The 14,967-nt window shown below is 42.7% G+C and overlaps 1 long non-coding RNA gene across 1 annotated transcript in view; it reads right to left on the reverse strand.

The window, feature by feature from the left end:
- The window catches only part of LOC116586117, a 282,787-nt gene that overhangs the window by 248,254 nt on the left and 19,566 nt on the right, over window positions 1–14,967 (reverse strand). The window contains exons 3-5 of the long non-coding RNA XR_004283898.1: window positions 3,666–3,838; window positions 2,793–2,869; window positions 2,547–2,696 (exon numbers count right to left, since the gene is read on the reverse strand). This is a non-coding gene — a long non-coding RNA (uncharacterized LOC116586117). The remainder of the gene's footprint in view (window positions 1–2,546; window positions 2,697–2,792; window positions 2,870–3,665; window positions 3,839–14,967) is intronic.

A 14,967-nucleotide genomic window follows, 5' to 3' on the forward strand; every position in this document is an offset into this window, starting at 1 on the left:
CACCTTACCTATTTTATTCTACAAAGGTCACATATTAAAAATGCCAGACCCGAGCATGTTTCTTTGAGTGAAGAACTCTTATTTTCTGGCTTTATTCATATCTACTACCCTCATAACTCAGGATCAATCATAATCTCTTAGCAAAGTTTCCTTTTGCATTTGTTTCCTCTCTCGCATTAAACAGATGCGCATGCGTGCACACACATACGCACACACATACACATGCTAATAAAGATTCTGAATTCTTTCATTTTCTTCAATTTCCATACATTTCTCTGAGTGAGCAAGAACAGGAGAGAATTTACAACACAAGCCAAGAATTACTCATAATATTGCATACATCCATGAGAATATATTACACACACAAGCATCATTCTTCCCCTGTGCCCTAAGGGGTAGGGATGGGGTGAGTTTATTTAGACTAAGCTAAACTCTGCTGAACTTGGTTTTCAAGGTGTTCAAGCTTTTGTGTGCTTACTCACCTGAAATGTCCCTGTCCCTGTGCCTGGAAAGTGCTCAGTGCTTGCATCATGCTCCTCCCTCCCGTGGACCCCCACCCAATTCCACTAAAGCCAGAAACCCTGGGACAGCTGGTGACCCCCGCCCCATCCCCCACCAGTGAGTTCTGGAAGGAAAAAGGCAGTCAAGAGAAACCATATATTTCCTAACTTCTCCAGCCCCCAAAGATCATTTTTCTCAGTAAAAACCTTCAAGAACCAAACATCAAAAGCCAGACACAAAGCCCAATTAAAAGCACACACATACACACAAAATTAACGAAGCATAGAGATTTCTGTAGGAGAACTTTGAGGGAACAATGAGATTTGAGATTACACAAAGTGGGAAAGGGGATTGGATGCGGGTCGGAAAAATCCCGGAGGAACAGCTAGCTGAAACTGGAAATGAGGACGTGGGTATCTTCTCTGGGATCTATTTCCCTCTAAATGTGGGAGAAGAGTCAGAGCAACACACTGGGGAGAGTCAGGTGAGAAAGTCACCCTTGTGTGGCCCAGACGCTACCCTGCCTACCCTGTGTACCTTCATGTCCAGGCCAGAAGCTGCTCCCATCCCCCTCCTGCAGGTGAAAAGCTTTCCCCGGCCTGTGCCTCCTCCCTCCCAAGTCCAGTCAAGTTAATTCTCTTCAGGTGCTTCTGCTGTGGTAAATCTAGGCTATCATTCAGGCTCCCTGGTCACTGGCTCAAACCCTTCAGAACTTTCCAGGTCTGTTTTCTCTCTAATTCTAACACCATCTTGTGTCTCTTCCCCAACACCAAAATTCTGCCATAATCCTCAGAACAGATCAACTCTAGTCATCTACATTGTTTTTCTAGGTGCAGAAAAAAACAAAAACAAACAAACAACAACAAAAAAGAAACAAAACAAAAATCCCCCAAAACCAAAACTCTGGGCGGGTTCCCCTCAGTTCATTTCCCCTCACCCACATTTTCAGCTCCCGCTCTGACCAACTCACGGTCTCCAAGAACAATCCCATCCTGGGCCTCCTGCCAGAATAATGTTTTTACAGTTTTCACTTGAATTTCTAAACAGCATACTTCTGAACACACAAATAATAGACAAGGCAGACCTATTTTTGGAGCTAAGAGTGACAAAAATCTCAAAATACAAATCTGTCCCAAGTTGGTTTTAAAAAAAGAAAGTGCCCTTGAAAAAACAGATGTGCTTAGGAAATACTTAAATATATTCCGCGAGCACAAATACAACTGGTCCCCTAAAAGTCTGAGTAAGTGTCCAAAGCGAGGGGAAAGGGTCAATGCCGTCTGGTTTACAGAAAGTGAACCTGAGTCATGGTGAGGTCCTGAAATTCCACATGAACTCATTCTGCCTGTAAATGCCCCAGAACCAATGGTGAGCAAAGCAAACTCTGGCCAGGCAAGCAGAAGCACTTTGTTTTCCACTACGCGGTGACGCCAGATCCCCCGTGCCTCTGACAAAGGCCCTCGTCAAGCCGGTGTGTCATCACTTGCGTTCGCCACGGCTGCAGCTCAGGGCACACGAAAACCCACTTCCCGACTTCCCAGTAACTGGGGTGCCTCCCCGGGAGCGTGGGCCGGCCGGCCGGGATGGCGCGGGGTGCAGCGCCATCTGCTGGACGCCGCCCGGAAGAGCCGCAGCCGAGCTGACCTCGGACTCCCCGGAGGCCGTAGGGGTGCCCTGTTTGCTTTGAGGCAAGGACCGAACCTGACTGGAATGAGAACAAAAACACTAGCAGAAATACGCACTCTTGATCCCAACCCACCCTCAGAGGCTCACGCGATCCTTTCTCCACTATATTACGGGGCGTGGTGTGTGTGCACACGCCTGTGTGTCAAGGTTTGATGTGGTTGTGCATTTGGGTGGGTCCAGAGGTGATCTCTTAAAGGTTGGGAAGGTGTATCATCGTCATCCTCCGTGCTGGATCTGTGAGGAGCTCTATAGTGGGCAGCTACTCTCACATAAATTACCTCACTGAATCTCCTACTACTATGTACAGGGGATAAAACCCTCTCACCCCGGCTCTGCTCTAGCAGAATTACTTATAACCTCACCTGATGACAGCAAACGAATGAGTTTTCCCCCCTCTCAAGCGACTTCACCCACATGGAGGCAAAGACTCACAGTCCCTCAGCCAGGTGGTACTGGCCATCACTGTGGAGGAGATCCAGGGCACACCCCAAGGGGAAGTAAACTCCAGCCAGCTGTGTGAAAAAATCTGAAGTCAAAACTCAGCCACTTCCAACAGGCTGTGTGTCAGAAAACCCGTGCGTGTGGGTCTTTGTCAGAGATATACTCACATATGTCACAATTATGAGGTGACTTTCCCTCAGAAGTTCCTGACCTAAAGCCGTGGATATTTGTTGAAGCAGGAGGCCTGAAAGACAAAAGTAAAGGTGTTTCATGAAGAATGCCACTGTTTAGCAAGATAGCAGTGTCTACCAACAGTTCTAGAAACACCAGGGATTGACCCAACAGACTGAGTCTTCTGGATTTTCCTGGTGACTGAATAATACAAACAATAGTACATTGAGGGCTTCCTTATGTCAGGCAGTAGGATAAGTACTTCACCTTTTCTTTTCTCCTGTAATCCTCACAACTACTCTAGAAGATAAGCACTAGGCTTAGCCTGCTTTACACATGAGGAAACTGAGGCCCAGAGAGTTTAAGAGGCCTCAGTTTACCCAAATCAGGTGTAAAGGTAGGACTCAAGCCCAAATATGTCTGGCCCAAAGACTATATTCCCAATGTTTACTGCTTCCCAGATGTTAGTGCCGTACGAGGCAGTGAACTATAGTATATTTTACTTGTTATTTCAAGGCCAAAAATGACTCATCAGCCACATGACCACACCAGTCATTTTCAATGACCCCTGGACTACCCAAGCAGAGCCTGAAGAAAGAACTTTCGTTCATTTTGTTTTGAGCCAGGATGACAGACCAAGAATGGCTGGAACAAATAGTTCTAGGTCAGAGGTCAGAGGACAGACCCAGACTCCCAGGGCCAAAACAAACAAGGCTCTCTGTGCCTTGTGGGGGCCCACAGGCTGGGTCGGGCACCCATGTCTTGGGATGGGATGACGGGGTGTGAAAGGTGGCCTCCCCCATTCTTAGGCAACTGGGGTGGATGAGGAAAACATCGTCCTGCCTTTAGCTTCCTGTTCTGCCACATACCAGCAGGGAAGCTGTGTGACGGCCAGGAAGGGCAGCCTTCGGCAGCGTCATCTCCCAGAACTTCACACAGGCCAAAGCTTCTCACTCTAAAGTGGCATTAATGACTTCCATGCTGAACTGTCATCAGGTCACACGACCCAGTGTGTAAGAAGGTGCTGGTCGACCCCAGGGTTCTGCAGATACAGTGAATGTATGGTTATCGGTTTCACAGCTAAACAAATATTTTATTAATTCTGGCATGTGCTTTTTGGAGAAATGGTAAAGAGATATTATCTGTGCAGTCTTTTGCCCTCTGATAAAAATTCTGGGTAGTTACACACTTGGAGGTTTCTGTGAGGCGGTTTGACCTGCCCGGCCAACCCAGGTGACATGTTCATCAAAAGCGTCCTATGGGGCCCAAGTTCACATCTACTAACAGCAGCGCTATCTTCCCCCATTGAGCCAAACAGTCTTAAGAGCAAACAAAAATAGTGCCAGGTGTACATAAAAAGGCTCTGAATCATTGAACACTACATCAAAAACTAATGATGTACTATAGAGTGGCTAACTGAACATAGTAAAATAAATTTTAAAAAATAAATAAAGTAAAATAAAAAATTTTAAAAAATTAAAAAAAAAAAAAAGGCTCTGGGGAGCACTAGAGAGACAAAGTGAAGAGGGGAGTGAATGCCAGAGCCCAGGGCCTCCCTGTGGAAGCAGGGCACTAAGCCCCAGCTGTTCTCTCCTAGCCCTCCTAAGAAGGCCCAATCGGCCCATCAGTGCAGGGCAAAAGGACACTGGAAGTCTAGGCGACACAAGCCTCAAGCCTTCTGACAAGTCTTTTGTCTAGGAGGTGCTGGGAGATGCCTTCAACATATTTCTTTCTAAATTGATTTTTTTTCCCTCCTAAATGTTATCTAAGTCCTGGAAAGCTATCTCCATGAGCTGATTTTAAAATACCTTATGATACGTGAAAAACTGCCAGCAGCATGAATGTCTACCATGAGGGGAATGGTGAAGCAGAGGCTGGTGTAGTCTATAATGTTTACAAGAGCTTATTAACACAGAGAGAAGAGTCATAACGTAAAGGAAGGTTTGTGTCAGGCTCTAACAGAAAAGCATAGAGAAAAGCACAGGCGGAACTATCTTACGGTGGCGTCTGATAGTACAAAAGATAAATGATGACGGTGATCGTTATGATACGGTAATGGTGGACGCATGAACTTGTGCATTTGTCAAAACCCACAGAACTGTATAACACAAAAATAAACCTTAATGTGAAGAAGGCAGTTCAGCTAATAATAGTGTTTCAATATTGGTTCATCAATTATAACAGCTGTACACCTCATGCAGGATATTAATAACAGGACGAATTGTATGCATGGGAAGTATGTAGTATTGGTTCAGTGTTTCTGTGACCCTAAAACTGTTCTAAAGAATAGTATTTCACTTTTGTTAGCAACCTAAAAAACAAATAAATGAAAACCCAGAAGGAAATAATTAAAATGCTAACAGTACTGTTTTTTGGATGGTGAGATTATGACTAGTTTCTTTTTGTTGTTGTTATTTTTACTCTTCAAATTTTCTACATTCTAACTTTGTCTCTTTTTACCTATGTATATCACTTTGCCAACTGGGAAAAATAAATGTACGGTTTTACATTCTTGTCTGGGTGGCCAGTCTCTGTGACAGAAAATGTATTTGCTCCAAGTGTTTGGTTGTCTAGTTCTTATACACAGTAGGAACTTAATAAATTTTGCTTATAAAACATAAGCACCTTTAAATATGTCGTCACCTCTGTCAGCCCTGGAGCCCGAGAATTTGTTGCCTCACAGCTCAGAAGACAGCAGATTAAAATAAAAATTGTGAGAGAAAGGGCTCAGAGCCTTGAAGGATGAGCTGAATGGGTCTCTGTGAATTGAAAGTCTCTTTCCAAGTAGCCAGAGGCCTGTTTGGGCATCTTTAGAAACACCCAGTAGATGGCATTGACTGTCAGGAGAGTAATGGGTACTGAGATAAGACAAGATCCCAAGATGTTGTATAATTAAGCAAGGAGAATCATATAGAAATTAGTCGTAGTACTGGTTTGAGGACTGGGGAAGGTTAAGCCAGGAAAGCTCTTCACTAAGTTCCTGATTCCTGGCAAACCAGTCAAAAAATGGTAACTGGTATTTGAGAGCATCAGAGGAGTTTGTTATATTCTAGTTTTAGAGCAAATCTTCATCGTAGAGGTGTTTTGCAGTTTACAGTGAATCTTTGCATTGATCTCATTTCCTGCTTTCATTTATTCATTTGCCATATGACCCTTATGTGACTATGAGCTTCTCGAAGAGAGAGCCATGTGTTACTTGTTTTTGTATGGCCTATGTTTGCCTGGCCCATTGTTGGATTAAAGGTAGCTGCAAATTTTTTGACATCTCCCACCAAGAGGTGCAATCTATTTCTCCTTCTTTTGAATCTGGGTTGGCCTATGACTGCTTGGAGCAATGGAGTAGAGTGGAAGTGGCATTATGCCAGCTCCAAGCCTAGTCTTAAAGAGAACTTGGCATCTTCAAGCCATGAGCATTCACATACAAAATCCAGCTACCCTACTGGGACAGTCCATGTGGGGATCACATAGAGAGGGAGATGAGCCCAACTGAGCCCGGCCTTCCAGCTGAACCTGCCAAAAAATCAGACAAATACAAGGCGCCATTTTGAACTATCCAGGTCAGATCAGCCACCATCTGCCTGTCCCAGGGGACCTCAGTTGACTCCACATAGAGCAGAATAATCACTCAACTAAGCCCTGCCTAAATTTCCAGCTCATAAAACCATGAGATACAGTAAAATGGTTAATTCAGTCACTAAGCTTTGGGGTAGTTCATTATGAAATAAGAGATAACTAGAATAGGTCTTAATAAATGTTTGCTGCTGGCTGGCTGGCTGGCTGGATAAATGGATGGCTGGGTGGATGGATGGATGAATGGATGGTTGGATGGATGACTTACAGGGCCATTGTCTTTCCTAGAGAAATAATGCTCAGAGAGCTAAAGAAACTTGCCGAAGCTATCAAAGTGCACGTTTGTCATTCACTCTCTTCCTCCAGGATTTGAACCTCCTCCTTCTTTTGGAGAATCTCCTCCCATTTGAATGTGGCTGGAATATATGAGTCTAAGTTGGAAGAGGGCGGCTCCATTTCTTGACTACCTCCAGTACTGCTGTGAGAAGTCGGCTGCCATCTGACTCTTGCTCCTTTACAAGAGGGTAGCATTTTTACTAGCAGCTTTTAGACTTTTCTTTTGCTTATAAAACTTTTCTTTTGTTTATAAAACTTTTAATTGCTCTACAATTTGTCTGGGTGTGGGTTTTTCTTTATCTCTCTGTGTGGTACACCACAAGTCTAGTTCATCTGAGACCTTTAAAGTTCTTTAATTCTGGGAAATGTACCACCTCCATGATTTCCCCAAATATTTCCTGTATTTGGTTTTTAGTTTTCTCTTTCTCTGGAACTCCTGTGGTCTGGATGTTAACATCTTTACTTCTTTCTTCCTTATGTCTTAGCTTTGTTTTTATGCTATTGTCTCTTTATCCTTTCTTGCTCCCTTCTAAGAAAGTTCCCTTAACCTTATCTAATTCATTCTTCAACTCTATTTATCCTACTATGTACCTTATATATTGTGTTATTTCAGCTATTTTAATACTTAACATTTCTATTTAGTTCTTTTCATGATCTCCTATGCTTGTTTCAAATTACTAATATATTGTTGTTTTCTTCAGGATATGTATATTAAGCTCATTTTATATCTTCCTTCTATTCATTTTAGTATTTTTGCTTGCATAGTATGTATTGTCCAAATTGGGGTACTTTCTGTCCTTTGAGCTCATACTGAAAGGGGGAATCAGCTATCCTCTGATACTGCACATCAGGAATAGAGTTTAAGGAAAAGGAGGCATGCACCCAAGCACTAGAACCATTGCCCCATTCCCATTTGCAACCCCTTTATGGAGAAGCACAATGGAGGTGGGTAGTTTGTTCATAATTTTTAAAATCTATGTTTCTTTCTTGCTTCTGTAGTTTCTTCAGGGTTGATCTGGGGCAAGGAGCTTCAGCCGTGTCAGTTGGGCAACTGTCAGGAAGTTCTGATTCCAAATAATTAATTAATTAATAATTTCAACTAAAAGGACAATTAAAAGAGGAAGAACTCACATGTGAGGCAAAGCTGGTTCCCAGCTCATGGGGGCGTGCATTGTTGGCTCCGAGTGTCCCTACTGTCATTTTTGCCATATAGTCACCCAGTGGTCCCAAACCTGGCCTGAAGAAGCAGCTGATCTAACCACAAAGCAATGACATCTAGAGTCCTGGCCTCAGTGACCCCGTCCACATCTGTGTTTGAAGTTTCTGTAGCACTCGGAGACGGATTCAAAATTGCCGAAGACATTTCTTCATTGCTCATTTCAAACACATGCCACAGTTGCCCAAGCAAGTAGGAAGAGAAGGAGTACTGTCAGCTACGGGGTGGACTTCACCAAGGAAAGCCTGGCTTGGCCGCTGCCACCGTAGCAGCAATGGGCCAGGTGGACAGGGACAGGACACAGAGCTTCATGTTACACAGAATAGCAGGTCTAAGAAACAATAGGGCCTTGTTCTGTATTGCTTACTGAGAAGTGTCCTCAATATTTCTTTGCTCTGAGAAAGTCATTTCCTTGGTAACAAAGGCACGTCCTTGTGTGCTGTGCTGAGAGTCTACAGCAAAAGGCCAAGGCTATGACGTGTGAGTGCATGCCAATGCTGAGCTTTTGAAACAGGTTTTTTGCAGATTCTCATATACCAACAAATGACCTCTGAACCCTGTTTCCTTAAAGAGTTCAGAGTTAAAATTTTCTAAGGTTCATAAGTTAGAAAGAATCAGAATGAAAAATCTTTTGAATATCAGTGTCTGACCCTGAATTTAGGCCTGAAATTTTTAGCCTTATTCCCACAGGTCAGGGTCAAAATCTTATTATCTATTCCTCTCCATGCTAAAGGAGGCTCCTGTTCCTGCTCCTGAATACCACATCATACTTTCAATTTATTTTTTAGAAAGAGAGCACACAACGGTATGTGCATGCATGCATGGGATTGTGGGGGTAACCATAGGAGGGCAGGAAAGCGAAAGAGAGAAACTTATGTACGACCCATGCGCAGTGTGGAGCCCGATGCAGGGCTCCATCCCAAGACCCTGAGATCATGACCTGAGCCGAAATCAAGAGTTGCATGCATAGTAGATTAAGCCACCCAAGCACCCCATACTTTGAGTTAGAAACATTCTACCATCTAAAGTCTACGCATTATTCTTCATGTAAACTTTCAAAGAGATATAATTAAAATATCTCAGTGACACGTTGTTATTATACACAAGATGACAGTGAGTAGATAAGATAATAACAGTTGTCACATATCAGTGCTTTACATACACTTATTTATTTGTGCCTGTCAACAAGTAAAACAAAGGCCATCAAAGGTAAGGGGCACGAGGCTGGCTCAGTGAACATGTGACTCCTTTTTTTTTCTTAAGATTTGTTTATTATTTGAGAGAGAGAGAGCACGTGCATGTGCATGAACATGCGCGCAGGTGCACACACACACGCACGTGAGCAGGGAGGGGCAGAGGGAGAGGGAGTGAGAGTCTCAAGTGGACTTGAGCATGGAACCTGATGCAGGGCTCAGTCCCACGACTCTGAGATCATGACCTGAGCTGAAATCTAGGGTTGGACTCAACCGAGTGAGCCCCCCAGGTGTCCTGAGTCTGAGACTCTTGAACTTGGGGTTGTAAATTAAAGTTCCACATTTGATGTAGAGATTAGAGATGGCTTAAAAATAAAATCTTTAAAAAAAATTTAAAAAGAAGACCATTAGAAGTAATAAAGAAGTGGAGAAGAGACGGATAGACGGATGGATGAATAGATTAAAAAAAAAAAAAAAGCTAAGTCTACTGATTTGCCAGACAAAGGAACACAGTCTAGTGAAAAAAAAAAAAATTCACTGAGTAAGTCAGGGTTCACTGAGAGGGAAAAATCAGAGTTTTTAAAGTCCTGGGGGAAGGGAGGTGTTCCTGTAGTTGTTACTGACTAAGGCACGAAAGCTAGTACTCTGGAGAGGACAGAAGGAATCCACGGAGTTTAAATACAGTTGGGCTGAAACAAACCATACTCCAAGCTCATTGCTTAGTAAAGCCTTCAGTTAGGACCACTAAGAGTCTGGGGTCTCAAGGTCAATACAAGGTCCTGGTCCTTTATCAGCTCCAGCTGGTCAGAGCCAGCTGTGAGAAAGACACCGGGGTTTGTGATTTCTCCTTCACCAGTACCACGGCGGGCAGAACATTTTCCTACATGTTCTTCACCACAGCCTTTAAGACAGTGCAGGTCTTACTAACACCCCCCGCCCCATTTTACAGAGCAGTAGATGAAGGCACATGAAATGTTAAGGAATTTGCCCCAGGTCAAGACAGAATTTGAACCTGGGCAGGAGAGTTCAGGACCAACATGCTTAACCCCTCAACAGCTGAGCACAGATCTAAAATCAATATTGATATACGTTGCTTATGTAAAATAATTCAAATTATTTAAATTATATTTACCAAACTTATTTCCCCATCTCATCTAAACCAAACAAACAAATATCAGTTCAAAGAGTGCCATGAGTAATACTATGACCACATGCTAGATTTCACTTGGATCTGCCTTTAACCTTGAAAAACTGCTTGGTACAAGTTGAATATTCTATGAAAATAAGAAAAGGATATATTTGCCTTTTAATTTTTGCATCTTCTGTCACCATAGGAACCAAGTCTATCTCTCTACAGTCCTATACCTTATACCAAAACCATCCTGAAGGAGCAGGGGTCCCCTTTATAAAGACTTTCTCACAGACATCCCCTCCACCCATCCCAGACTTACCCACTCCACTAGTTTAAAGCCTCATATGAGGAATATTATCTTTTTTTTTTCTTTTAAAGATTTTATTTATTATTTAAGAGAGAGAGAGCACAGGTAGGCAGAGTAATAGGCAGAGGGAGAGGGGGAAGCAGGGTCCCTGCTGAGTAAGGAGCCTGACACGGGGCTCAATCCCAGAACCCCGGGATCATGACCTGAGCCGAAGGCAGACGCTTAACCCATTGAGCCCTCAGGAACATTTTCTAAGTGAAAATTATTTGCAGTTGTTTGCCCTTTTATCCTTTCCTTGCATCTTAAACTCCAACAAAAGTGAAACATCTCTTGGATTTAGAGGAAACATTAACATTGTCTTCTCATTTGGGGAGATTTAGTTTTTAGAAATAGACAATCTCTGATTAATCTGATCACTGAGAAAGTTGGCTAAGCTGCCTAATGGAGTTTTTAGCTCCAAAGGAGTGTCACCCAAAATAATGTAATGTGACTTTCACCTTACCAGTGAAAACTGTTAATAAGGCAATTCCAAAAGAGAAGACCCCAAAATTTAAAGATCAGTGATATGCCATTGGAATAAAGGAACTGCCTCCCAAGATGATTTTAATGATAATATTTAGGTATACACATGTCAGTATGTTTGTTAGAAAACTCCACGTGATGCAACTTGAGTCATACCTCAGATGTACATCGAATTCAAGCTTATAGACAACCGCATGGCTTCCCTTCTTGCCAAGTCTATGGGTTATAAACCTAAATATAGATGACCAAGTAAGATTTCACTAGGATAAAGAGTTCCATGGCCAAGAAAACAGTAAGTAAAGGACTGCAGTATCTTTAGGGCCCTTTACAACACAAAGATTCTAAGATTCAATATTTCAAAAGAGCTTCTGGCAGCTTGAATTATTTTTCAGCAGTGAGTTCCCACTGAATCAGCTACATTCTTTCTCCAAATTTCTCTTGTAAATGATGATGTTCATTTATAGGCTGGTATTAAGAATCTTGTCACTGAGAACCCTTTCCTTAGACTCATTAGCACTGAGCTCCAGGCAACTGAATTAATTAGTTTGGGAAGTAGCTTCAACTCCCACTTTTCCAGGACCCAAATAACCAGAGAGCTCAGAGAACCAGATTTATTTTTTGCACACAGCTTTGCTAGAAGGAAATGAAAAATGTCAATATTATGACTATTCCTAATACTGCTACTATCAATAATCATAGTAATGGTTACTATTTATTAATAAGTACTATTAAAGATTTTATATATAAATTTTTTCTTTATTTGGATATGTAGCATATTACTTGCCTGAATGCAAAGGGTATAAAAAGAAATAGCATCAACAAATTAAACATCTGTGTGTGTGTGTGCGTGTGCGTGTGCGTGTGCGTGTGCATGTGTGTGTGTGTTTTCTTCCTTCCCCCAATCCCTTGGTTCCTCTCCTCGGAGACCACCAGAATGATTAGTTTATTAGGTAGTCTTCCAGAATAACAAAACAAACATGTATTGCTGTGTCGTAAATCATACACATACACATAAAATATGTATGTGTGTATATATAGATACACAAGTGTATCTATATATATATATATATACACACATGTATGTATATATGTATTTCCATACATACGTATTTTTTTGTTTCCCATGTGAAATACAGCATTCCAGTGATACTGTTCTACATCTTCCTTCTTTTAATATTTCTCAAATATTTATTTGAGAAAATATCAAATATTTATTTTATAAATATTTATAAATATCAAATATTTATTTCTCAAATATTTATTTGAGAAAGAGAGAAAGCCTGCTTGAGCAAGCAAGACCGCAAGTGGGGGAAGGGCAGAGGAGAGAATATCCAAGCAGACTCCTCACTGAGCACAGAGCCCGACATGGGGGGCTGTCGACCCCAGGACCATGAGATCAGGACCTGAACTGAGACCAAGGGCTGTACACTTCACCAGCTCAGCCATCCAGGCACCCCTCTTAACTAGCACTTTCTATAACCCTCTGTCTTTAATGGTTACAGGGTATATTATTTCTGGATGTACAGATTTTTAAAAATAGAAACTTAGATGAGATAAAAAGTGTTTTATATATTTTTACAATCTGTCGCATTTATAGCACTCTATAACAATAACTAGCGTTCATTATGATGACACTCATCTGTTCTTGGAATTATCAAGATAAAACTAAAAATTATGTTTATATATGTATATATATTAGCATATATTACATATATAATCTAGTACACTTATTGTAATTTTGCTTAAAATCATATTCTCAGCAGAATTGTTTTTGGAGATCAAAGATCCCTAAATGCTACTTATCTCGCTCTCCATCCATTGGAAAGATTTCTCGTAGTCATTCATCTCACGCACACTGTTCCTCACCACCACTAGATGGCGCTCACACATTAATGTCTCTACCTGAGACTCAGGGACGCTTTCACCCTAACACATTGTCCTAGGTTAGGCCCCACACTGGACAAGGCCAGACCTGAATGAAATTGCACCATATGAAGTATGTTTTTAAGCCCCATAAAATTCACCCAGATCCCCAGAGTGAGGACGAGAGTGGTAAGGCCCTCTAGTCAGAAGAGCGGAAGTCTCTTTCATGGGGGCGAGGAAATGACTAAGGCGGGTGGGGTACAAGTGACTGGCCCAGGCTTTTTCCTCCTGGTGATGCTTTCAATAGTAACTTAATCTCCCACTCCAGGAACTGGCCCAGTGAGGCTGAAATGTGAGGCCAGCACCCAGCTCACAAAGACCTCTTCCGTGACCTTCCATCTACCACAGCCCGGCTGGCCTACGCACAGGGGAAAAAAAAGCTCTAGACAGAGCACCAAGGTGGGGCCCTCCGGCGTGCTGGTCCTGCTCTGCCCTGGGAGGTGCTCTGGAACAGTCAGCACAGGAGACTTGCCACAGAGGGAAAAATCCATATTTCCCCAGTCTCTGAACAAAACTTCTCTCCACAGTTCCTGCAGTTCTTTCCATTACATTCGGTTTCTCAAGCAACTCTTGAGCCACTTCCCAAAAGAAACACAAGCATACACCAACTTCACTGGAAGACAAATCCTCATATCCAGGTCAGTTTGCAAACACGGGGCAGGGTGTGTGTGGTGTGTTCCCAAATGCTAGTGGCACACAGAGAAAGACCGGATCTGCACGGGCCGGGTTACTGACAGAGTTTCATGAGAGGTGGCACTTAGAATAAGAGAAGTGTCATGTTTGGAGCTGGAAAGGCCTTGGCAAACATCTACAGGAAAGGGCGGTGGGTGGGGCGGGGTCGTTCCAAACAGTCCCTCAGAGTCCGAGAGCTTCAGGGACTTACCTCAGGTGCCTCCTGTGAGGCCGAGTTGTGTGCAAGCTACGTTGGAACCAAGCACCTTGTCACTCGGTTTCTGTTTTTGTTTGTTTGTTTGTTTAAGCTGGAACCACTGGTCTCATCCAAATTGCTCATTTTACAAATGAGAACATTGAAGCAAGCTGGGGGCTTGCCCTAAGTCACACACTGTGAAGACCATTTTGGATTGGGACAGAAGGGAGAATGAGGAACAAGAAAGAATCAAATTTCATCTGGCGCATGGGTTCGAAGGAAATATGTATCAAGCCATGTGAACCTAAAGGCAGTTTATATTTACTTGCCTCTCAGGTTCAATTAAGAGATACATTTCCTCTTACCAGAGACAAAGACGGGGAGCAATACATATTTCAAAGTTACTAAACCCAAGCCCACACCCACAGAACTTGAAAAGTAACAGAATACTCAGACCCATTGCCCAGACACACTTTTTTTTCCATCTTTTCACTTGCTCTCTTAAAGCCATTTCCTACTCTTTGTCAAAATACAGTTAAGAAAAAGGCAACCCTCCCTCCTGGGAGGCTGATCCAAGCCCACTCAAGCCCCGGATCCAGACTTGGCAGTCGCTCTGCACTAGTTGATGTTGGCAACAAATCCCGTCTCATTGTAAAATGTTTTCTCTTTCTCACCAACTTCTGTTTCCCCTTATTTCACAGATGTGAAATTCATTTCAGACTAGCTTCAAGAACTTAAGTCAAGAGGTGGGTTGGGAAAACCAAAAGTGAGCACGGAAAGATCAACTCTTAAAAAGCGGTAGGAAATCTATGATCTGTGTCATGAGGAAAAGGACCCTTTTGCTTTTCTACTCCCCTGATGAAGAGAAAACAGAAGGTGTTTCCTGCTGTATTTAGGTGAAGAAAGCCCACCTCAAACCAACTTAAGCAAAAAAGGGAATCGGTTAGCCTAAACGATGGAAAAGTCCAGGGGCGGGTTATGCTTACCCGGATGCAGGTATACAAATAGTGTCTTCAGGCATCTATTTCTCCCTCCCTTGTCTCCTTTATTCTTTATTCTTGTCTCCACCTCATCCTCACTCAGACTTTCCTAAAGTGAAGGCAA

The sequence above is a fragment of the Mustela erminea genome, chromosome 3 (assembly GCF_009829155.1).
Source record: "Mustela erminea isolate mMusErm1 chromosome 3, mMusErm1.Pri, whole genome shotgun sequence".
Lineage (NCBI taxonomy): Eukaryota > Metazoa > Chordata > Mammalia > Carnivora > Mustelidae > Mustela > Mustela erminea.